This window comes from Pseudorca crassidens, chromosome X (assembly GCF_039906515.1).
Source record: "Pseudorca crassidens isolate mPseCra1 chromosome X, mPseCra1.hap1, whole genome shotgun sequence".
In the NCBI taxonomy this organism is placed as follows: Eukaryota; Metazoa; Chordata; class Mammalia; order Artiodactyla; family Delphinidae; genus Pseudorca; species Pseudorca crassidens.
This window is the reverse complement of record NC_090317.1, coordinates 114,688,120-114,714,839: the sequence shown is the minus strand read 5'-3', so window position 1 is coordinate 114,714,839 and position 26,720 is coordinate 114,688,120. Positions and strand designations below refer to the sequence as shown.

The window sequence follows — 26,720 nt, the reverse complement described above, 5'->3', positions numbered from 1 at the left end:
TGACTGGTGTGAGGTGATACCTCATTGTAGTTTTGATTTGCATTTCTCTAATGATTAGTGATGTTGAACATCAGTTCATGTGTTTGTTGGCAATCTGTATATCCTTTGGAGAAATGTCTTTTTAGGTCTTCTGCCCATTTTTGGATTGGGTTGTTTCTTTTTTTGATATTGAGCTGCATGAGCTGCTTGTATATTTTGCAGATTAATCCTTTGCCAGTTGCTTCATTTGCAAGTATTTTCTCCCATTCTGAGGGTTGTCTTTTGGTCTTGTTTATGGTTTCCTTTGCTGTGCAAAAGCTTTTAAGTTTCATTAGGTCCCGTTAGTTTATTTTTGTTTTTATTTCCATTACTCTAGGAGGTGGATCAAAAAAGATCTTGCTGTGATTTATGTCATGGAGTGTTCTGCCTATGTTTTCCTCTAAGAGTTTTACAGTGTCTGGTCTTACATTTAGGTCTTTAAGCCATTTTGAGTTTATTTTTGTGTATGGTGTTAGGAAGTGTTCTAATTTCATTCTTTTACATGTAGCTGTCCAGTTTTCCCAGTACCACTTAATGAAGAGGCTGCCTTTTCTCCATTGTATATTCTTGCCTCCTTTATCAAAGATAAGGTGACCATCTGTGCATGGGTTTATCTCTGGGCTTTCTATCCTGTTCCATTGATCTATATTTCTGTTCTTCTGCCAGTACCGTACTGTCTACATTACACTAGCTTTGTAGTATAGGCTGAAGTCAGGGAGCCTGATTCCTCCAGCTCCATTTTGCTTTCTCAAGATTGCTTTGGCTATTCACGGTCTTTTGTGTTTCCATACAGATTGTGAAATTTTTTGTTCCAGTTTTGTGAAAAATGCCATTGGTAGTTTGATAGGGATTGCACTGAATCTGTAGATTGCTTTGGGTGTACAGTCATTTTTTCTTCCAATCTGAGAACATGGTGTATCTCTCCACCTGTTTGTATCATCTTTAATTTCTTTCACCAGTGTCTTACAGTTTTCCGCATGTAGTTCTTTTGCCTCCTTAGGTGGGTTAATCCCTAGGTATTTTATTCTTTTTGTTGCAATGGTAAATGCGAGTGTTTCCTTAACTTCTCTTTCAGATTTTTCATCGTTAGTGTATAGGAATGCAAGAGATTTATGTGCATTAAATTTGTAACCTGCTACTTTACCAAATTCATTGATTAGCTCTAGTAGTTTTCGTGTAGCATCTTTAGGATTCTCTATGTATAGTATCATGTGAACTGCAAACAGTAACAGTTTTACTTCTTTTCTGATTTGGATTCCTTTTATTTCCTTTTCTTCCTCTGATTGCCGTGGCTAAAACCTCCAGAACTATGTTCAATAAAAGTGGTGAGAGTGGTCAACATTGTCTTGTTCCTGATCTTAGAGGAAACGGTTTCAGTTTTTGACCACTGAGAATGATGTTGGCTGTGGGTTTGTCATATATGGCCTTTATTTTGTTGAGGTAGTTTCCCTGTAAGCCTACCTTATGGAGAGCTTTGATCATAAATGGGTGTTGAATTTTGTGGAAAGGTTTTCTGCATCTGTTCAAATTATGATATGATTTTTATCCTTCAATTTGTTAATATGGTGTATCACATTGATTGATTTGCACATATTGAAGAAACCCTGAAACCCTGGGATAAATCCCACTAGATCATGGTGTATGATCCTTTTAATGTTCTGTTGGACTCTGTTTGCTAGTATTTTGCTGAGTATTTTGGCATCTATGTACATCACTGATACTGGCCTGTAGTTTTCTTTTTTGTGACCTCTTTGTCTGGTTTTGGTATCAGGTTGATGGTGGCATCATAGAATGAGTTTGGGAGTGTTCCTCTCTCTGCTATATTTTGGTAGAGTTTGAGAAGGACAGGTGTTAGCTCTTCTCTAAATGTCTGATAGAATTCGCCTGTGAAGCCATGTGGTCCTGGGCTTTCATTTGTTGGAAGGTTTTTAATCACAATTTCAATTTCAGTTATTGTGATTGGTCTGTTTGGAGGTTGTGCTTTTCTAAGAATGTGGCCATTTATTCCATGTTGTCCATTTTATTGGCACGTAGTTGCTTGTAGTAATCTCTCATGATCTTTTGAATTTCTGCAGTGTCACTTGTTACTTCTTTTTTATTTCTCATTCTGTTGATTTGAGTCTTCTCCCTTTTTCTCTTCATGAGTCTGCCTAATGGTTTATCAATTTTGTTTATCTTCTCGAAGAACCAGCTTTTAGTTTTATTGATCTTTGCTACTGTTTTCTTCATTTCTTTTTCATTTATTTCTGCTCTGATCTTTATGATTTCTTTCCTTCTGCTAACTTTGGGTTTTTTTGTTCTTCTTTCTCTAATTGCTTTAGGTGTAAGGTTTGGTTATTTTTTAATTTAATTTTATTTATTTATTTTTTTGTGGTATGCGGGCCTCTCACTGTTGTGACCTCTCCCGTTGTGGAGCACAGGTTCCAGACGAACAGGTCCAGCGCCCGTGGTTCACAGGCCTAGCCGCTCCACGGCATGTGGGATCCTCCCGGACCGGGGCATGAACCCGTATCCCCTGCATTGGCAGGCAGACTCTGAACCACTGCTCCACCAGTGAAGCCCAGGTTGTTTATTTGATATTTTTCTTGTTTCTTGAGGTAGGATAGTATTGCTATCAACTTCCCTCTTAGAACTGCTTTTGCTGCATCCCATAGGTTTTGGGTCATGGCGCGTTCATTGTCATTTGTTTCTAGGTATTTTTTGATTTCCTCCTTGATTTCCTCAGTGATCTCCTGCTTATTTAGTAGTGTATTGTTTAGCGTCCATGTGTTTGGGTTTTTTCCAGTTTTTTTCGTGTAATTCATATCTAGTCTCATAGTGTTGAGGTCGGAAAGGATATCTGATGTGATTTCAAGTTTCTTAAATTCACCAAGGCTTGATTTGTGACCCAAAATACGATCTATCCTGGAGAATGTTCCATGAGCACTTCAGAAGAAACTGTATTCTGTTCTTTTTGGATGGAATGTCGGAAAAATAACAATTAAGTCCATCTTGTCTAACGTGTCATTTAAAGCTTGTGTTTCCTTATTTATTTTCATTTTGGATGATGTGTCCATTGGTGAAAGTAGGGCTGTTAAAGTCCCCTACTATGATTGTGTGACTGTTTTTTTTTTCTTTTAACATCTTTATTGGAGTATAATTGCTTTACAATGGTGTGTTAGTTTCTGCTTTATAACAAAGTGAATCAGTTATACATATACATATGTTCCCATATCTCTTCCCTCTTGCATCTCCCTCCCTCCCACCCTCCCTATCCCATGCCTCTAGGTGGTCACACAGCACCGAGCTGATCTCCCTGTGCTATGCGGCTGCTTCCCACTAGCTATCTACCTTACGTTTGGTAGTGGATATATGTCCATGCCACTCTCTCACTTTGTCACAGCTTACCCTTCCTCCTCTCCATATCCTCAAGTCCATTCTCTAGTAGGTCTCTGTCTTTATTCCCGTCTTACCCCTAGGTTCTTAATGACCTTTTTTTTTTCCCCTTAGGTTCCAAATATATGTGTTAGCATACGGTATTTGTCTTTCTCTTTCTGACTTACTTCACTCTGTATGGCAGACTCTAGGTCCATCCACCTCACTACAAATATCTCAATTTCGTTCCTTTTTATGACTGAGTAATATTCCTTTGTATATAGGTGCCACATCTTCTTTCTCCATTCACCTGATGATGGACACTTAGGTTGCTTCCATGTCCTGGCTATTGTAAATAGAGCTGCAATGAACATTTTGGTACATGACTCTCTTTGAATTATGGTTTTCTCGGGGTATATGCCCAGTAGTGGGATTGCTGGTTCGCATGGTAGTTCAATTTGATAGAATTCGCCTGTGAAGCCATCTGGTCCTGGGCTTTTGTTTGTTGGAAGGTTTTTAATCACAGTCTCAATTTCAGTGCTTGTGATTGGTCTGTTCATATTTTCTATTTCTTCCTGGTTCAGTCTTGGCAGGTTGTGCATTTCTAAGAATTTGTCCATTTCTTTCAGGTTGTCCATAATGGCATAGAGTTGCTTGAGGTAATCTCTCACGATCCTTTGTATTTCTGCAGTGTCACTTGTTAGTTCTCCTTTTTCATTTCTAATTCTATTGATTTGAGTCTTCTCCCTTTTTTTCTTGATGAGTCTGGCTAATGGTTTATCAATTGTGCTTACCTTCTCAAAGAACCAGCTTTTAGTTTTATTGATCTTTGCTACCGTTTCCTTCATTTCTTTTTATTTCTGATCTGATCTTTATGATTTCTTTCCTTCTGCTAACTTTAGGGGTTTTTTGTTCTTCTTTCTCTAATTTCTTTAGGTGCAAGGTTAAGTTGTTTATTTGAGATATTTCCTGTTTCTTAAGGTAGGATTGTATTGTTATAAACTTCCCTCTTAGAACTGCTTTTGTTGCATCCCATAGGTTTTGGGTCGTCGTGTCTCCATTGTCATTTGTTTCTAGGTATTTTTTGATTTCCTCTTTGATTTCTTCAGTGATCACTTGGTTATTAAGTAGCGTATTGTTTAGCCTCCATGTGTTCGTATTTTTTACAGATCTTTTCCTGTAATTGATATCTAGTCTCATAGCACTGTGGTCAGAAAAGATACTTGATACAATTTCAATTTTCTTAAATTTACCGAGGCTTGATTTGTGACCCAAGATAAGAGGTATCCTGGAGAATGTTCCATGAGCACTTGAGAAAAATGAGTATTCTTTTGTTTTTGGGTGGAATGGCCCATAAATATCAATTAAGTCCATCTTGTTTAATGTATCATTTAAAGCTGTGTTTCCTTATTTATTTTCATTTTGGATGATCTGTCCCTTGGTGAAAGTGGGGTGTTAAAGTCCCCACGGACGGACAGAACCCTAGGACAAATGGTGAAAGCAAAGCTACACAGACAAAATCTCACACAGAAGCATACACATACACACTCACAAAAAGAGGAAAAGGGGAAAAAATAATATATCTTGCTCCCAAAGTCCACCTCCTCAATTTGGGATGATTCGCTGTCTATTCAGGTATTCCACAGATGCAGGTACATCAAGTTGATTCTGGAGATTTAATCCGCTGCTCCTGAGGCTGCTGGGAAGGATTTCCCTTTCTCTTCTTTGTTCGCACAGCTCCTGGGGCTCAGCTTTGGATTTGGCCCCAACTCTTCATGCAGGTCGCTTGATGGCATCTGTTCTTCGCTCAGACAGGACGGGGTTAAAGCAGCAGTGGATTCGGGGGCTCTGGCTCACTCAGGCCGGGGGGAGGGAGGGGTACAGATGCCGGGCGAGTGTGCGACAGCAGAGGCCGGCGGGACATTGGACCAGCCTGAGGCACACCGTGCGTTCTCCTCGGGAAGTTGTCCCTGGATCCCGGGACCCTGCCAGTGGCGGCCTGCACAGTCTTCGGGAGGGGAGGTGTGGATAGGACCTGTGCTCGCACACAGGCTTCTTGGTGGCGGCAGCAGCGGCCTTAGCGTCTCATGCCCGTCTCTGGGGTCTGCGCTGATAGCCGCGGCTTGCGCCCGTCTCTGGAGTTCCTTTAACCAGCGCTCTTCATCCCCTCTCCTCGCGCACCAGGAAACAAAGAGGGAAGAAAAAGTCTCCTGCCTCTTCGGCAGGTCCAGACTTTTCCCCGGACTCCCTCCCGGCTAGCCGTGGTGCACTAACCCCCTGCAGGCTGTGTTCACGCCGCCAACCCCAGTCCTCTCCCTGCAATCCGACCGAAGCCCAAGCCTCAGCTCCTAGCCCCACCCGCCCCGGCGGGTGAGCAGACAAGCCTCTTGGGCTGGTGAGTGCCGGTCAGCACCGATCCTCTGGGCGGGAATCTCCCCGCTTTGCCCTCTGCACCCCTGTTGCTGTGCTCTCTTCCGTGTCTCCGAAGCTTCCCCCCCGCCAGTCCCCATCTCCGCCAGTGAAGGGGCTTCCTAGTGTGTGGCAACTTTTCCTCCTTCACGGCTCCCTCCCACTGGTGCAGGTCCCGTCCCTATTCTTTTGTCTCTGTTTATTCTTCTTTCTTTTGCCCTACTCAGGTACGTGGGAAGTTTCTGGCCTTTTGAGAGGTCTGAGGTCTTCTGCCAGCGTAGGTGTTCTGTAGGAGCTGTTCCACAGGTAGATGTATTTTTGATGTACTTGAGGGGAGGAAGGTGATCTCCACGTCTTACTCCTCCACCATCTTGAAGGTTCTCCAGGATAGGCTTTCTATTTTCTATGATTGTGGAGCCTTGGTGAATCCAAAATCTGGTATAGTAGGCCAGCAGGCCGGAGACTCTGGGAAGAGTTGCAACCCAGAAGAAGGTTGCTGGCAGAATCCCAATTTGTTTCTGTCAAATTTGCAGCACAATAAATGTGGGGACTCCATTGGGTTTAATGCAGACTTAGGGCAACTAATTGGTCGTTTCCTTTTATATACTAAAGCGTGGGCCTATTTTTCTATTCACCCAAACTGCTCAGCATTTCAGCAGGGTGGGAAACGTCCTTGCCACCTACAGTCTTTCATACCCTGTAGTCCCAGGGTCCCTAGGCATGTGCTGATAACCAGAGAACTTACATCTGAACCAGATCTAAATCTAAATCTCTGGGTTCCTGGCATGGTACCTTGCATGAGAATGATTCTTATCTTCCCAAGCCATTTGTGAGGTCCTGCAAGTCAGGATGTTGTATTATACATTTGATAAGCCTGCCTGCTGTTCGTTCAAGTTCTTAAAGACAGTTATTGGGGTGGCCAAAAAGTTCGTTCGGGTTTTTCTGTAACCTCTTACAGAAAAATTCGAATGAACTTTTTGGCCGACCCAATACTATAAAGAGCACCAGGCTCAGAAGTGCTGGGCTGGCATTCTACTCATAAGATGTGCCTTCTTTTCTTATTTTTTCCTTGTTTTTCTACTATTTTTTATTATGACAATTTAAAAACATATGCAAACGTACCATGATCCAGCTTCAATATTTAGAAACTAGTTGCCAATCCTGTCTCATACATACACCCTATTTTCCCTTCTATTTGAATACTGTGAAGCAAGCTGAAAACATCAGATGTATGTTTCCCTAATAGACAACACTTTTTAAAATTAGGTTTTTAAAAATTATTAAGATATAATTTACATACAGGAAAATTCATCCATTTTAGCAAGAATGTTTTTAACATATCCTCAGTATAATTATAACCCAACTAAAATTAACAGTAATTACGATGCCATCTAATACTTGATCCACATTCAAATTCCCATAATTGGCTCCAACCTGTCTTTTTCAGTTCATTTGTTCACATGAGGATCTCAATATGGTCCACACATTATATTTGGTTTTTGTCTCTTAAGCCTCTTTTGTTTTATGACAGTTCCTGCACTCCTTTTTTTACTTTCATGAAATGAATTTGCTAAAGAATGCGGGCCATTTTCCCTGTAGATTTAACTATGTTCTGGATTTGGCTGATTGCATCATCCTGGTATCATTTAACATGTTTCTCCATCCTTTGTATTTCGTGCAAACTCTTAAGTTAGATGTAGAGGCATGATTAAATTTTGACCCCTTCCTCCACCTTCTTTTTGGTCAAAGATATTTCAGGAGTGCTGTATTACTTCCGATTGCATCCCTTCAGGTGGCACGTGAAGACCGGCTGCCCCACTTTTAGTCATGCTAAGATGGATCAGGGGGTTTAGGTGCTTTCAGCCTCATCCATTAATTTTAAATTTCCTCATCTACCTTTCACATAACAGTTTTAGCAGCCTTAGATGACTGCTGCCTGGATACAGCATTTTATTAGGAATTGCACAATCGTGGTTTTTCTAATATTATCATCCCTTATGAATCTATTAGTTGTAGTCCTAAAAAACAATGTTCCCTTACAGGCTATTCAGTTACTCTAAAATACAGTTCAAACACAAATGGCAGGTTAAATGCTGCATTCATTCACATTATTTACCAATTTACAGAAAAATAAGCTGATTCTTTAGTAAACTCCAAAGGAGCCAGATTGATTTTAGTACTATTATTAATCGTCTTATGTTCACGTGTCTGTCGCACTTATTAGTCCTATGATACTTAAATTATTCCAGTTTTGAAGGTTGGATTTCCCTGTGTTCCTTTAACAGGACCATAACAGACACTGCCTTTTAGATTTCTGGCACTAGATGCCTCAAAGTTCATCTTGTGTATTTCCTGCCTCACACCTGAAATCACCCATTTCTCTAAGGAACTCTGGTTTGTTTAACAGGACCTTATATTTAAAGATGACAACTTAGCTGCTAGGGGTAATCATTACTTCTATGCTTCTCTTCAGAGAATTGAGGTAGGAAATTTGTAACTTTTAGAACAAGAAAACTAAATCCTTAGTTCATAGTGATGTTTCAAATTCACATGTAAGATTATAGGGGTTGTATTTATTTAACTCCTTTGATTTTATAGTGTTATTTTTTTTTTTCTTATGATCAAAATCTTGGTTCCTAAGGACATTTATACAATGGCCCCCATATAGATTCAAAATAACAATACCCATATTATTTCTAACAATAAGATTTTTGAATGCAGTCTAACATTTATTTCTGGTTCTTTTTGTCCTTTGAATAGATACTAGTAGGGACAAAGTATCAAAATACTGTGTTTTAAAGTCACTTAAAATAATTCTTCCTTATGTGTTTATTCTGTGGCTTGATATGTAAAACATTTTAAATATATTTTAAATTTGTAAGGATTAATTTTTTGCTTAATTTTGTTTTAAAATAATATAAACAATTTACATATTTACCAGTTCAAAACTATAGTACAAGTTAGTTTCAGAGAAGTACAGAGTCCATATTTTTCCCTTCCAATCTGTACCCTTCCTTGTCTCCTATACTTAAACATTTTTATTAGTTGGTTTACTTTCCATTGTTTCTCTCAAAAAATAAAAATAACACTGCAATACTACTCAGCCATAAAAAGAACAAAATAATGCCATTTGCAGAAACATGGATGCAACTAGAGATTATCATACTAAGTGAAGTAAGTCAGAAAGATGAAGACAAATACCATATGATATCACTTATATGTGAAATCTAAAATATGACACAAATGAACCTATCTATGAAACAGAAACAGACTCACAGACAGAGAGAACAGACTTGTGGTTGCCAAAGAGGAGGGGGATGGACTGGGAGTTTGGGGTTAGTAGATGTAAACTATTACATATAGAATGGATGGACAAAAGGTCCTACTGAATAGCACAGGGAACTATATTAAATGTCCTGGGATAAATCATAATAGAAATGAATATAAAAAAGAATGTATATATGTATAACTGAGTCACTTTGCTATACAGCATAAATTAACACAATATTGTAAATCAACTATACTACAATAAAAATAAATTCTACAATCAAAAACGATAACACAGGGCTTCCCTGGTGGTGCAGTGGGTGGGAATCTGCCTGCCAATGCAGGGGACATGGGTTCGATCCCTGGCCCAGGAAGATTCCCACATGCCGCGCAGCAACTAAGCCCGTGTGCCACAACTACTGAGCCTGCACTCTAGAGCCCGTGCTCTGCAACAAGAGAAGCCACGACAATGAGAAGCCCGCACACCACTCGCTGCAACTAGAGAAAGCCCGCGCACAGAACAAAGACCCAACACAACCAAAAATAAAAACAAATAAATAAATAAATTTATAAAACAAAAAACCCCACAAAACAATAACACACCTGTAGGAATGAAATATATCATATAGATTGTTCTTCCCCTTGCATTTAACAGTATATCCTGGAGAGACCACTCCATAGGATATCAAAATCTTTCTCTTTCCTTTATACAGTGGCTTAGTACTCCTTTGGGTGGACGTCCTATAGTTTATTCATTCAGTTCCCTCTTGATAAACACTGACTTATTTCAAACTTCCTGCTATTATAAATAGTGTTATAATTAATAGCTGTTTACATGCATCATTTCATATTTTTTCCACTTCTGCCTTGAGACAGATTTCTAGGAGTGAAGTTGCTGGCAAAGGGTAAATGCATACGTAATTTTGTCAGGTATTGTGAACTTGCTACACGCAGTCTTAGGCAACTCATTTCTGTGTCCCTGGTTCTTCATTTGCAAAATAGAAGTAATACGTCCTTCCAAAAATATCATGAGGATCAAACGGACAATGGAAATCAAAGCACCTTGAAAAAATGTAAAGCAATAAACAAATGTAAGTGATTAGAATTAATGAGTAACAATTCATTGTTAGAGGGGATTAATGTAGCCATGCCAATGTCTGGCAATTATCTCATGGACTGAAGTAGAGAATCAACCTAAGACATAGGGAGAGAGACATAGAAAAAAACTGAGATCTGTGTAAGATGCTATGGGACCATAAGAAAACAATTATTTCCCCAGGTGTGAAGATGTTGAGGAAGCCAACACTGGAGCTGAATTTTGAAGTAGACAAGGAGATTACTAGATGGAGATAATACGGCATTACAGAATACGGCATTACAGAATAGGGGGTGGAGAGACTCCACGAGCAATAGAGGAGTGAAATTTTACTGGGAGAGTATTATTATCTAAGTAATTATTATCTTAGCGAACACGTGGTGGGGCTTGTATGAGGAGATGTTAGAGAAATAAGTCAGAGTCAGAATGTAAAGGGTATATTTATGCCATGCAAAGGATTTTCCTCTTTAGAATATATACAGTGTGTGTGTGTGTGTTGGGGGGTGGTTGACCTAGAAGTTTTCTCAAATCTCATACTTTATATATTCCTCATAAATATGAAAGTCAGTAACTGATTATTATCAAATACACACATTATCTATTGTATAAAATGAAATGATATTGGAAACTATTCATAATGAGTTCCTTTTGAAACAAATGTTCCAATGGCCAACTGCAGAAAAATAATTCTTATTATACCAAGTCACATTTTGTCTTTGGTGATACTTTCTAAACACAAAGGGATAAAACAAAACCACATCCCCCCATCTTCTTGCTATCTCGGCGAGTCAACAAACCCAGGGTAGTTGCCTACCAATTCTATTACTAGTTACCTAGCTAAGCCATCTTACAGGTGCATATGCATTTCTAGAATATTAACTGGGAGTTACGGAGGAACCTGAGAGTGCAGCCAGAAGCAGGCTCTGCTTTCTCCAAAGCTCCAATGCATTCTTCCTTCTGGGGCTCTGCGGTCTAAGACTACCTAAAGCCTGTTTGCGACTATGTAGAAAATTAGGGAAATATGTACTGGGAGTTGGGATTTTAGGGATGTATTTGTTTTAATAGTTTCATATAGTTTAGTCTTTGAAGTGAAGTAAATCTTTAGTTCTAGTATCAAGAATAAACATGCTGGGCTTCCCTGGTGGCACAGTGGTTAAGAATCCACCTGCCAATGCAGGGGACACGGGTTCGATTCCTGGTCTCGGAAGATCCCACATGCTGCGGAGCAACTAAGCCAGTGCACCCAACTACTGAGCCTACGCTCTAGAGCCCATGAGCCACAACTACTGAAGCTCACGTACCTGGAGCCCATGCTCCGCAACAAGAGAAGGCACCGCAATGAGAAGCCCGTGCACAGCAATGAAGAGTAGCCCCCGCTCGCCGCAACTAGAGAAAGCCTGCGTGCAGCAACGAAGGCCCAACACAGTCAAAAAAAATTAAAGAAAAAAATAAAATAAATTTATTTTAAAAAAAGAATATGCAATACAAGGAATAGTTGTTTGTCTCTATAAATTTGGTTTCATGAATCTCACGACCCATGTAATCAATTTTTCCCTCTTTGCTTCAATTACCAAGAAGCTTACACCTAAATTTATGGCCTTCTCCAAGCAACTGTACAGAACTTCTTGTATTTGAGATTCTAACTTCCTCTATTTTAAATTCGATTTCTTTATTTCCCTGTTACTTTGTTTTCTGCAATTGTTTCTTGGAATCCTATCTTCCCATGTTCTCTTTGCAATGTTCATATAAGAGAATATATGTAACATATACGCAAATCATAATGCATAATATATTTAACACTCAAGAAATAGATCATTACCCATACACTGCATCTATGTGCTTTATCCCCAGTCTCACCTCCCTGTAAGTACTGTCCTGAAATTTATCATTCCCTTGTCTGGGTGCAATAGTTTTTATCACATATCTGTATATGCCTAAACAACACATTTCTTAGTTTTTCTTGTTTTAAAGTTTTTTCTATCATAGTGTATATATCTGTTGGGACTTGATGTTTTTGTTTACCTAACATTGTGTTTCTAAGATTAACTCCTGTTTCTGCATGTAGCTGTGCTCATTCCTTTTTCATTACTGGATAATATTCCATTATGTGAAAAAATGCATATATATTGGGTTGGCCAAAAAGTTCGTTTGCGTTTTTCCATAACATCTTATGGAAAAACCCGAATGAACTTTTTGGCCATTCCAATATTTGAGATTGTATACAGCCTGTGTGTATCTATATATATTCCTCCAATCTCCAGGCATTTGGATTGTTTTTGGTTTTGGACTGCTACAAAGAGTACACCTATGAAAATTCCTATGCAGGTCTCCTGGTGAAAACATGCAAGAGTTTTTCTAAATCATATTCCTAGTTATGGAAGTGTTTGGTCATTGGATATGTGAATGTCCTGCTTTGAGAGAGAGAGGAAATTCGTTTTCGAAAGTTGCTCTAATTTACTCTCCCACTAGTTGATCGTAACAGTGTTCCTATTGATACACATCCTCTGTCAAGTTTCTCAATATTTTGCCATTCTGGTGGGTGTGTAGTGCTATATTATTTCACTCTTAATTTGCATGTACATTAGTAAATGTAATGTAATCTTTCCATCTGTTCATTGGCTGTAGATATTTCATTTTTTGGGTGAAGTGCTTGGTTTCTGTATTTATTCTAATTTCCTTTTGGGTTGTCTTTTTCTTATTCACTTGTATTTTTCACATAACCTGGACACTAATCCTTTGTTAGTTATATGCTTTATGAATAACTTCACCTAGTTAGTGGCTTCAATTTCCCTCTCTTTCTCCGTATGTTTTAATGAATAATGGTACTTAACTATAAAGCAGTTAAATTTATGCATACCTGATTTTATGCTCAGATCTTTTGTGCCTTAAAAAAACCCTCTCCTGGGCTTCCCGGGTGGCACAGTGGTTGAGAGTCTGCCTGCCGATGCAGGGGACACGGGTTCATGCCCCGGTCCGGGAAGATCCCACATGCCGCAGAGCATCTAGGCCCGTAAGCCATGGCCGCTGAGCCTGCGCATCCGGAGCCTGTGCTCCGCAACGGGAGAGGCCACAACAGTGAGAGGCCCGCGTACCACAAAAAAACCCAAAAAACTAAAAACAAAAAAAACCCTCTCCTACACAGAAGTCAGAAAGATTCTCCTATATTTTCTTCTGAAAGTTTTGCATTTCACATTTGAGTCCTCTAAGCTTCTAGAATTGATTTTTGTAAATTGTTCAATTTAAGGATATATCCAATTGCTTTAAATTTTCTACATGGATAAACAATTGTTTCCAGTACCATTTACCCAAGAGTCCTCTTCTATGCCCCAGTGATAAACAAGACCACATCTGTCATACAATCAAAGTTTTGTATATGCATGCACATTTCCTGGACATCTATTCTAATTTATTGGTCAATTTATTTTAATTCAATCCATTACCACGTTGTCTTAATTTTAAGAGCTTTAAATAAATTTTGATATCTAGAAGAGAAAGCTCACCCCAAACTGACGAATACTTGATTAAATTTAAAAACTGACTTCTTGTACTACAGTCTTTGTACTTTATATAATGGAATCATACAGTATATTTTATGCTTGTTTTCTTTTGCTCATCATTATGTTTGTGAGATTTGTACATACTGTTGATGTAGCTATAGCTCATTTATTTTCAGAGCTGTCATAGCTGTATTGTATTCTATTTTATGATCTTATCACACTTTTTTCTCTATTTTACTATTAAAGGGATATTTGGGTTGTTTCCAGTTTCCTTTCAATATATCTGATGTTTAAAAATCTTGACTTTGTCAAGAAAGGTGTGTGAAAATTTTCCACTAAGTTTCTTAATGATGAATGTATCAATTTCCCCGTGTAACTGTGTCGACTTTTTGCCTTACCAGTTTTGACATATATATCAGGTTCATGCAAGTTTAGAATTAGGTTATCTTCCTGGTGAACTGAACTTTTTTCAACTTTATGTAGTGACCTTCTTTATTTCTAATAGTGTTTTAGGTCTTAAAGTCTTCAGGGTCAGAAATTAGTACAATGATCCCAGAAATCTTTTCCTTTTAGTCAGTATTTACTTAGTCTATTTCTCTCTCATACTTTGGTTTTCTACCTTCTGCATCACATGCTTTTGGTTTGCCTATTAGGAAAATCACAGAGCCAGCTTATTTTTTTTCTATTTTTACCCCAATATGATAATCTGTTTTTCACTGGTAAGTTTAGTTCATTTATATTTAGTCAATATACATTGAGACTTATTTATATTATCTTACTTTAAAATTTCTATTTATCATGCTTTTAAAAATTCTTTCTATTCTTCTCTTTCAATTTTGGGTTGAGGTTTTTTCTCCATTGTGCTTTTTGTCTTTACTGTTTTGTTAATTATATTTCTATTCTTTTATGTTCACCCTTGAAATTTTATCATATGTATTTAACTAAACAATAACTAAATTAAACCATGTTATAACCTGAACAAACAACATCAAGACCCTGGAATATTTTAACTTTGAATATAACCATCCAAAATTACATGCTGTTTTTTCTTCCAGTATTGTAATACTATGATTATTGTTATTATTTTATATTGATTATTCTTGGGTTTATATTTGTTTTTACCTTCTTATTTGCTCCGGTTGTCCTTCTGTGATAATATTGCTTCTTCCTGAAGAACATCCTTTAGAAGTTCCTTTAGAAAAGTCATTGGTGGTAAAGGTATCACAGTTTATGTTGATCTTCAAATATCTTCATTTCACCTTCCAGATAGTTTTCTGAGTACACAATTCTAGGTTGTGATTTATTTTCTCTAAGCACTCTTTCTGGTTTTGATTTTGCTATTTAGTAGTCTGCTACCAATTTCACTGTCTTGCTTTTGTGGGCAATCTTTCCTACTTTTAGGAGGATACTTTTTAATATACTTTTGTCTTTGAAATTCTGCAGGTTCTCTATAATGAGCCTGGGCATGAGTCCGTTTTATTTATTGTGCTTGAGATTCATTGTGTTTTCCGTATCTGTGGATTCACGTTTTCCATCACTCTTGGAAAATTCACATCCTGGTCAGAATCTCAGAAGAAATAATAGCATGAAGAAAGGCAAATTGGTGATGTGGCTGTAGTTCATGCATTTTCATAGCTTAATAGAATTCTACTTGATGAATATATTCACTTTTTATTCTATTAGTTATAATTTTTTATTTCTACAAGTTCTAATTTCATTTACAAAATTTCCCAGTCTATTCCTCATGGCCTCTTATTGTTGGCAAACATTTCCTTTTTAAAAAAAAATCATTTCAAACATAATGGTTCTATATTATGTGCCTTGCAATCTGCATATCAATAATAATAATGATATGTATTATTGATAATACATATCAATAGTCTTAATGTGTGGAGTCTTAATGTGTGGTGGTTTCTCCTAACCTTTATTCATTGCAGTTTTTCTTGTCTTTTCTCTGCTGCTATTTGATTGTGAGGTCATCACCTGATACCACTGTGTGAGTGTGCTGCCTCAATTAAGAACATTTTCCCCAAAGAGGATTTGCTTTTGTTGCTAATGGCAAATGGCTACCACCAAACTGAATCCACTTTTACCCCGCTTTAAAGCTTCAGTTTAGTACAATTCTACCTTTAGTTTCCCTACCTTGCTTCTGGACCAAAGTTCATAGTATCCATACAGAAAGTGCTTCTACAGTCATCCATACTCAGGACCTCTCTCTTTCCCAGCTTTCCTCCATTTCATACTCCCAGCTCATACTTCAAACCTCTTTTTGGGTTAGAGGGCTTCCTGGGATACTCTTCTACCTTCTTTAAGTCCACTACTATGTGTTCTATCCCATATTTAAATACTCTGTAGTCCCTCGGAACACTTAGTCTGCCATAACATTAGAAGCAATGCCATAAAAAAGAACAAAATAATGCCATTTGCAGCAACATGGATGGACTTAGAGATAATCATGCTAAGCAAAGCCAGTCCAACAAAGACAAATATCACATGATATCACTTCTATATGGAATCTAATTTAAAAAATGATACAAATGAACTTATTTACAAAAGAGAAACAGACTCACAGATTTTGAAAACAAACTTACGGTTACCAAAGGGAAAACGTGGTGGGGAGGGATAAATCAGGAACTTGAGATGAACACACACACACTACCATACATAAAATAGATAACCAACAAGGACCTACTGTATAGCACAGGGAACTCTACTCAATATTCTGTGATAACCTATATGAGAAAAGAATCTGAAAAATAATGGATATATGCATATGTATAACTGAATCACTGTGCTGTATGCCTGAAGCTAACACAACATTGTAAATCAACTATACTCCAATAAAATTTAAAAATAAATAAATAAAAAGGATATATATATACACACATATATATACACACACATATATATACACACACATATATATGTATGTGGTAAAACACCAAAGAAACAGAAAAGGTACAGCAACAATAGTTCCTTACTCCTTACCTCTCTACCACACTACCATTTTCACAAAACACCTTATTTTAAGTGGTTCTGCTCACAGAATTTATGATGGTAATCTCCATATCTCTAAATAGTATACATATACTTATATTTTGTTACCTATGTAAGATGTGGATTTAGTTTACTAATTTTTCCCTTTCTCTTTCCTCCTCCAAATTTTTTATTAAGCTTAGTTTTCTAATTAATTACATTTGTAACATTAAACAAAATATCCAATCCCCTATTCTGCTAATGTCCATCAGTATCTATTGATCTTTCTCTTTGAGGATATGAACATACTGACCCTTTCTTCCATGTATCCCATGATCTTCCACTCACATCCTAGCTAATTCAAATTACATACTTAGTTTTATATTACCAAGTTGTTAACATTTAAATTCTTTGCAACTAATGTCAAAATTTCAACAGTTTTTTAATAGGATGATTGTAAAACCTCAAAATCAATAAATAGCATTTTCATTTTTAGGACAGCTTAAATACCTTCAGTACAGGCCAAGTTCTATTTTGAGATTGCATTTCCTCCATCCTGAGCTCAATGCTATGATCCTTAAGCCATGGCTTAAGGAATGGCTCAAGGGCAAAAAGATATTGTCTTCTTATATTTTTCTAACTCCTGGACATCGTAGTACAATTTAGTTTGTTTCATAGTTAGATCATCCATGACTTTTTATATAGTTTTCTGTCCATGCCCCACCCCCTGGAGTCTCAAATGGCCTTTCCTTATTTCTTGCATGATTTAGCTTTACCATCCCCTTCTTTTTTTCCAAGTGCTCAATCATACATTCTATCCTATCAATTTCTTCCACCCCCTATCCTACTACCTGGAAACTTTCCTCCTAGAGTCTCTATCTACTAGATCCAAACTGCATCAGCTGTTCTGCATGCCTACCAAACTGCTGTCATGTTGAGATGTCACTTCGGCACTCTCTTGAGTTGGAGCCAGAGTGTCCCAGTTCCCATACATTCCTCCTTATTGGTTTATCCTTAAAATTTTTTTTTTTCTTTTTTGGCACAGTACATCCTCGAGACACATTTTAGAAAAGGTGTATAGGAAATAAAATTTATGAATCCTTGGATGCTTTTATCCTTTCTTCACATTTGATTTATGTTTTTCTCAGTATAGGAACATGGCCTATAATTTTGAAAGAACTGCTCCATCATCATCTAGGATGCATGTAGTATGGCTCCGGAATCTTAATACTATTCTGATTATTCATATTCCTTCTTAGGTAACTTGTATAAGTACCCTTTTAAAGTCTGTCCCATTGGCGTACCTTCATGAAGTCATTTTTTGAAATCTCTCATTTTTTTCATGACCTCCTCTCCCATTTTCTTCACTCTTACAGGTTTATTACTTTTCTATAACTTTTCCCCCTATTCTTTTAGAAAGAAATCTAGAGGGATGTGAGACAAAGATACATTCCATAGTCTACCATCTCAAATCTCCATCACTTATTTTCAATATATTATGTTGTCATACTGCATTCACCTTGTCAGGTGCCTACACTTCTTTTTGGAATGAATAAGGATAAAATATTTATGCAGTCATTCAATACGTTTCTAAAAGTTGAGGGCAGATGAGATGTTCCCTAATTCAGACTAATACAGTTTTAATTACATAATCTTGGAAAATATTGGAGTATTGATTCCTTGGGCTAGCTAAGAATAATTACAGACCCATGGGACTCACAGAGGGTAACAGTTCAACATCCAAAGGGAAGGATGGGATCAAACAGCTGCAAGCAATGAAAAATCTTAAAAGCACCAAGGCAACTGTGATGATGCAAAGTGTTATTGCAGCGATAACTGATAGAATAATTTCTGCTAAATATAGTTGTGAATTATTTTGCCCAAGGCTCCTCTTGGACTGACAGTCAGATCCTGTCTTGCCTGAGGCAAACAGATAATTAGCAATGGCCAGAGATATTTGGGCAACAACCTGTAGTGGAAAAGAAGGAAGGAACACCCAAAGGAAGTAAAAAGGCCCACTAAAAGTTTCTGGTTTATGAAATACAAGTTACACGGCCTGGCATATCTAATTAGCTCCCACGGTGATAGACCTCATTACATTCTACGTACCGTCTGAGGTCACCATACTTGACATTCAAAGAATTGTTAAAACTTCAAAGACAGCTTGTTTTACTTCCTTACCTTTGGCACCCCGGTAGGCCTCCACAGAGAGCTGCCATTTTACGTTCTCACAGGAAGCTGTACACCTTGAATACTTGCCTTGTGGAAGTAAATGTCAAGGATGGACTTTGAACATGGCCACCAACCACTCCTATTCTGCTTGTTTCAGGTGAGGAAGACCTCCTGCCTACGGGATGGGTAGGTCTGTGGGAATACAAAGAATGAGTAGTCTTAGCCTTCTTTCTTTTACCAGTTTTTCTGAGTACTACCTGATAAGTTTCAGGCTTTGTGCAAGGCATTGGGAAGAAAATGGTCAAGACATGGATAGGTCATGAGACCCTTCCCCTTGTATACAAGTAGTAGCTTGGCTTTTTATGCACCCTTCCCACAAAGAAAGACAATACCTTAATTTAAGAAAACCCATAGCCTCCATCTTTCTAAAATCAGACACCTGCAAGGCCAGGATAGGCATTCCCATATTCCCTCCAGCATAATCAACACAGTTGTCTTTCCATTTGGTTTATCTCTGAGAGTTTCTGGGAAACTTATAACCTTGGCAAAAGATAGGTCCTATTGTTCTATAGCCCCACTTGGGAAGAAAGGAAGGGATAAAAGAGGGAGAAAGGGCAGAGGAAAGAAAAAGTTGTATACACTAAAACAGACACACCAGATTCAAATTAATTTATTCATTTGGCAAATATTTATTGAGATCTAACTTTGTATTACGCCCTGTTTTGTCATATGGATTTTGAAGTTAAAATAGGGGCTTCCCTGGTGGTGCAGTGGTTAAGAATCCTCCTGCCAATGCAGGGGACATGGGTTTGAGCCCTGGTCCGGGAAGATCCAACATGCTGCAGAGCAACTAAGCCCCTGCGCCACAACTACTGAGCCTGTGCTCTAGAGCCCGTGAGCCTCAACTACTGAAGCCCACACGCCTAGAGCCCGTGTTCTACAACAAGAGAAACCACCGCAATGAGAAGCCTGCACACCACAACGAAGAGTAGCCCCCGCTCGCCGAAACTAGAGAAAGCCTGCGCGCAGCAACAAAGACCCAAATCAGCCAAAAATAAATAAATAAATTAATTAATTTAAAAAAAAGTTAAGATAGACAAAACTCTCTGTCTTCATGGAGCTTGCATTCGAATTGGGAAGAGGCAGATAATATAAAGACACATAGGTAAAATACACACTATGTAAGACAGTGATAAGGGCTTAAAAGGAAAACAAAGAAACAAAGAGAAACAGGAAGTGCCGAGGAGAGGGAGGTGCAATTTTTTTATGTGTGTTCAAGAAAACTGTCAGGGAGAAGATGATATTTGAGTAATGTATGGAAGGAAGAGAAGCAATGCATGTAAATAATATAAATAGTTGGGAGTAAAATGCTCTAGGTAGTTTGATGAAACAAGTGCAAAGGCTCAGAGGTATTTTCAAAGGATACTGAGTCAGTGTAACTATGTTAGAATGAGAGAAGATGAGAAAAGTAGATGATGGAGTCAGACACGAAATGAAAATCTAGATCATGTAGGGCCTTGTAGGCCCTTTTAAGTACTCTGACTCTGGGATAAGTGAGAGCCATTGAATCTCAAGAGTGTCATGACCTATCTGATTTAGGTTTGAAGGGATTATTGTGTAAGGGTGGAAAGGCTAATGCAAATGAACATAATGGAAACTTGCGCCACAAGGACAATAGCAAGAAGAAGAGAAAGAAACATCTCATCATTAAAAATAGTGTTATTTAGGGCTTCCCTGGTGGCGCAGTGGTTAAGAATCTGCCTGCCAATGCAGGGGACACGGGTTCGAGCCCTGGCCCACATGCCGCGGAGCAACTAAGCCTGTGCGCCACAACTACTCAGCCTGCGCTCTAGAGCCCGTGAGCCACAACTACTGAGCCCACGTGCCACAACTACTGAACTCTGCGTGCCTAGAGCCCGTGCTCCACAACAAAAGAAGCCACCACAATGAGAAGCCTGCGCACTGCAATGAAGTGTAGCCCCCACTCACCGCAACTAGAGAAAGCCCGCACGCAGCAACGAAGACCCAACGCAGCCATAAATAAATAAATAAATTTATAAAAATAAATAAAAAATAAAAATAGTGTTATTTATGCTTTCTCAAGAGGACTGTAAAATTTTGACACCATTTACAAATCTCTGATGTCCAGGGAATGTTATTCTGGCTTCCTAAGAGAGAGAAAAATTAAGGCTCAATGAGCTCAAAATGGCTGAATTTGGACCCATGGATAGCCTTTCCCAAGAAGTCACATCGTTTTGTACCTCAGACTTAATTTTCTCCTTCAGCATATGATGAAGCACATCTTTAACAGGGTGTGACAACTGACAAGAGAATTAAACTGATGCAAATTAAAACTTTAACAATAACATTACATGGAGCTTAAAATCCTTTGTACTTTTGACACTGAATTTATGCTAGCTACTAAAAATCACTAGACTAAAAGGTCCTTACAGAACTACCAGTCAAGGACAATTCATTGTCTTTACAAGAAAAATAATACAGAAATTCTTAGTATCAGTAATAGACAGAGTTGATGAGCTGAGGATAGAAGCTTTATATCTCTTTAATCAAACCACAGGATAAAGTTTAAAATTACAGTTCATTACTAGGGAAGACAGCAATTCTGACTGAATCTGGAATAAAGCACATATATGGCTTTTATGTTATCTAAGGAATATATGTATGACTTGCCTTTACCTTGTTATCCATGAAGAATTTAGAGCTTATCTCCTTCAAAACAGAACAATGAATAATTAGTATTAGGAGCTGAAATGTTACATGTAAGGCAATGTTCCCTTTCACTCCCTATTTTAGTGCAGTTGTAACAAACCTGCCAATGGTCAACCTGTTGCCATATCTGAATCAGTATTGCACATTTAAATTACCTTCTCATTTTGTTATTAACGCTAAACTTATCACTGTGGCTTTCATCAATCGCTAGCAAAATGCAGGGCTAAGACAGAGGTACCAAGGTACTAATAGGAGAGCTATTATTTTGGCTGAGCTCTGCATTCCTACTTCCAACTACCTAATGGACACTTTCATGTAGAATTCTCACAAGTATCTCAACTCAACAGCATATCCAAAAGCCCCTAGTTCCACTTAAAGGGATTGCCAATCTCAAACATCAAAATTAGCATCACCTTTCCTACCCTCACAACCAATGAGCCATTATATTCTGTCAATTCCATCTCAAAAATATCTTTAAAATTCCTGCTGGCTCCGTAATGACGCATCCAGATAATGGTAAAGCATATTTTTTACTTCCTTGTCCGTATTTCAGAAGTTACTGCTTTTATAGCCACACATTTGATTATGTTACTTTTCCTCTCAGAAACTTTGTGTGTGTTCATTGCCTTAATAATAGAATTGTGTTCCTTAATCTTGGGTTCAAAACTCTCTAGAACTTGACCCCAAAGACTTTTCCATCCTTTATGTCTGTCCTAGGTAAACGATACCCAGACACCCTTATTTTTTCCCAGAATAGTTCTTCAATCTTCTTTCCCTTACTTAACCCTGAAGCTTCTCTAAAAATTCATTTCAGTAAAGGGCCAGATAGTAAATATTTTAGGCCCTGTGGGCCATGTGGTCTCCATCGCAATTACTCAGCTCTGCCCCTGTGGCACAAAAGCAGCCAAAGATAATACATAAACAAATTAGCATGGCTGTATCCCAATAAAACTTTAATTACAAAAGCGGGCACAGGCTAGAATTAGGCCCGTGGGTCCTGATTTGCTGGCCAATGATCTAGATCATAGTACAAAGTGACAATTCTTTTATCAAGCAAGCATCAAGTGACCATTCTATTGCTCACAAATCATGAGAAGTTACAAAATATCTAATACTTTGAAAATTTCAAACATATTTTGGAATGTGTACATGTACTTTCATTAAAAATAGAAACAAACAAACAAAAATAGAAACAAGAAGACAACATAGGGAGGAAAGTACATCCAACATTGTTAGTGACTATGCATCTGGAAATTCCTTTTCCCCAAACTGTACAGAAAGCTATTTCTCAGAAATATTTAACAAAATATAATGCAGGTTAAGAGATTAATTTGCCAGTAAACATATTTCAATTCAATTTGGAATCCATGATGGTAGTTGTGGTCCCTGAGGTTCTCTGTTACATTTCTGTACATATATTCTTTGATTTATAGCTCCCTAAATTTTCTCTCCTATACCCCCCCCCTTTTTTTTTTTTTTGCGGTACGTGGGCCTCTCACTGTTGTGGCCTCTCCCGTTGTGGAGCACAGGCTCCGGACGTGCAGGCTCAGCGGCCATGGCTCACGAGCCCAGCCACTCCGCGGCATGTGGGATCTTCACGGACCGGGGCACGAACCCGTGTCCCCTGCATCGTCAGGCGGACTCTCAACCACTGCGCCACCAGGGAAGCCCCTCTCCCATACCCTTTTAATTGGTTTACTGGGTTGCAAAGGATTTTAGTTTGTACACACAAATACATTTGCCATTGTTTGTATTGCTCTTAGTAATCTGTGAATTTCTATAGCCTACACATTACATGAATTTTACAATTTAAAAATGATGTGTGGAGAAACCGAGTAATCAGAAGAGCACAAACAACTTTGTAAAAGAGGAAAAAAGTTGGATGATTTATGCTATCTGATTTCAAGATTTACTCTCAAGTTACAGTAGCTAAGACTTGCAGTATTGTTGTAATGTTAGACAAACAAATAAACAGAGTACAGAAATAGACCTACACATATATGATAAATTGATTTTTGACAAAGATGCAAAGGTAATTCAATGGATAAGTGATAGCATTTTCAACAAATGGATGAATGGCGTAGGAATAATTGGACATCTGTAAGACAAAGAGAGAAAGGAAAGAAGGAAGGAAGGAAGGAGGAGAGGGAGGGAGGGAGGAAGAAGGAAGCAAAGAGAGAGAAAGAGGAACCTCAGCTCTTTTCTCATACAATATACAAAAATTAACTTGTAACACTTCAGTATGAAACTTCCACATGAAAACATAGAAGACATTTTTCTGCCTTTGAGTTAGGCAAAGACCTGTTATATAAAATATAAAAATAACAAAACAAAATTAATCAATTGAACATCATAAAATTAAAAATATCTGTTCTTTGAAAGCCATTTCTTAATTCTCTGAAAGAATTAGATTGGGAGAAAATATTTGCAAACACCTATCTGACAAAAGACATATCCAGAATATATAAAGAACTCTCTCAACTCAATAATAAGAAAACAAATAATGATTTAAAATGTCCGAAAATTTGAATAAACATTTCATGGAAGAAGAGATATGGATAAGAAATAAGCATATGCAACATTAGTCTTTAGGGAAATGAGAAACACAAGCACAATGTGATACCATTACAGTCCTATTAGAATGGCTAAAATTCATACAAAACAAAACAACCCAACAAAACCTGTCAATGCCAAGTGCTGATGGAAATGTGGAGCAACTAGAATTTTCTAGATGTGGAGCAACAGGAACTCTCATACTTTGCTAAGAGGAATGCAAAATGGTACAACTACTTTAGAAAACAGATTGGCAGTTTCTTACTACTAGGTATTTACCCAGAAAAGTGAAAATATGTGTCTACACAAAGATTTGTATGCAAATGTCTACAACAATTTTATTCATAACCGCAAAATACTGGAAACAATTCAAAAGTCTATCAGTCAGTGAATGGATACATTCATGCAACGGAATAATAGCAATAAAAAGGAATGAACTACTGATACATGCAACAACATGGGTGGATGTCAAAAGCATTCTACTAAGTGAAAACACAAAAGGTTATATAACTATGATTCCATTTATATGACATTTTGGTAAAGGTGAAGATATGAAGACAGAAATCAGATCAGTGGTTGCCTCGGGCTGCAGGTGGGAGGAGGGAACTGAGTACAAAAGAAGATAAGAGAACTTCTTAGGAGTGATGAAAATATTCCATACCTGGAACGTGGTGGTGGTTACACAATGAATATGTTTGTCAAAACTCACTGAACTGTTTATCTAAAAAAGGATGAGTTTTACTCTATATAAATTATACCTCAATAAACCCAACTTTAAAAAGATGATATTACTCTGAGGAACACTCTATCCCTAAATCTTTACGGATTTCCTCTGAATTTTTATACAGTCATGAGTCTCTTTCTTGAGCACCTAATCTATGCATGGTTTCATTCTATATCCATGCTTCAGTGATCAGACACAATTTTCATTCATTAATTTTTCTTTCATCGTAGTTTCCTGAATCATTTTTTGAAATTTCTTCGCATGAGTGAACCCAGGAATTTACATATTTACTTTCTTGGTAAGTTCTAAATTCAGAGTTTGATGAGAGTCTGCTTTCCAAGTCTGTACCTGAGCATTAAAGTAAATGGTTCATGTCTTAAAACTCCCTAACTCTCATACATCCTGAAGCCTTACTGCAGAATTGCATTCTTTAACCATGCCCCCAGTTAATAAAGTGCTTTTGGCACTTCAGTTATTAAAATACATGGGTTTGAGGAGGATTTAAAATAGACTTTGCTAATATTTAAAATTCCCCTTTATATTTAATAATCCAAGTTCAATGATAGTGTTGGCTATTGGAAAATTCAAGTAAACCTGAGGACCCAAAATCTGGCATCTCTCCCTTCGATGGAGAATTCTAAATGACAGTTATAGGCAGAAGGGTTTACAATGTCTCACAACTTCTTTAGAACAGAGCATTGTTAACATGGACATAACTTCAGAAATAAAGGAGACAAACCTTGTTATTGTGCACTGAAAATATTTGCATTCCACCTATGTTACAGTTCAGGATTAAAGAACTTTGGCAATGACATTACCCTTTCCAAACCTGAACCTAATTTACCAAGCAGTTAGAGTGACAAAGTAGAAAGCATAGGATTTGTAGTTCATTTGCTCTGTCCACAGATCTGGGTCTCTGTGTAAAGTTTGCAAAATTAAAAGCACAGTCAAACTAGATGTTTAAAGAGTAATGGTGCATGCTACGCCTCTGAGATGCCACATAAAATCAAGGCCCTTGGGAAAGTTGTTAAGTAAGGAGTATTGATTTAAATTACTTAACAATAGCAAGAGTAAACACACTTTTGCCTCGAAGATTTTTCTTTCTTTTTAAAATAAAAAGTCAGTGATTTGCCAATAGACATGTTCATTCCAAAAACTTAAATGTCAACAGTATCAACAGCATAAACATGAATGTAATATATCTTTCAGAAAGTAAATGTTTCCAAAAACTTTGTGACATACACGTTTTGGAATAGTTATGATTTTGTCTGAGATATATATAAATACACACATACACATATTTAATCACTTATGGGACTCCTGAAAAAAAAACAGTAACTCTAAGACATTTTTACCAAAATGAAATATGAATAATGAATAGTACACTTTTATTGAGGAACTTTTATTGTAGATTAATATTAATCAAAAGTATGTCATAATTAGAAAACAAGGAGAAACAAATAATTTGTAGTTCAATGATTAGATATAGCTATTTATTTCTTCATTAATTCTGCAAATACCTACTGAATGCGTTCTATGTGCCAGGCAGTGTTTTAGGCACTGCAGGTTCAGCAGTAAACAAAATATATTCAAAATTTCCTGTCCTTATGGGGTTTACAGCAACCTTTACCATTTTGTTGTATAGCCTTCAAGAATTCAGATATATGTATCGATATATATATATATATTACACACACACATACATACATACACACACAAAGACAAAAGCATAGTGTTATTCTGTAGGTATTACTTGTAACCTGTTTTTTAAGACTACACATGACTGTGATCTTTTTAAAAATTTTTTACTGTGGTAAAATCACTTAACATGAGATCTGCCCTCCTGACAAAATTTTAAGTGTACAATACAGTAATGTTAACTACAGGCACTATGTTATACAGCAGGTCTCTAGAATGTATTCAT

At 37.5% G+C, this 26,720-nt stretch overlaps 1 long non-coding RNA gene across 1 annotated transcript in view; it reads right to left on the bottom strand.

Annotated features, from left to right (window-relative positions):
- The window catches only part of LOC137216278 (uncharacterized), a 428,489-nt gene that overhangs the window by 253,361 nt on the left and 148,408 nt on the right, over window positions 1-26,720 (bottom strand). Inside the window, exon 2 of the long non-coding RNA XR_010939676.1 lies at window positions 18,799-18,981. This is a non-coding gene — a long non-coding RNA (uncharacterized lncRNA). The remainder of the gene's footprint in view (window positions 1-18,798; window positions 18,982-26,720) is intronic.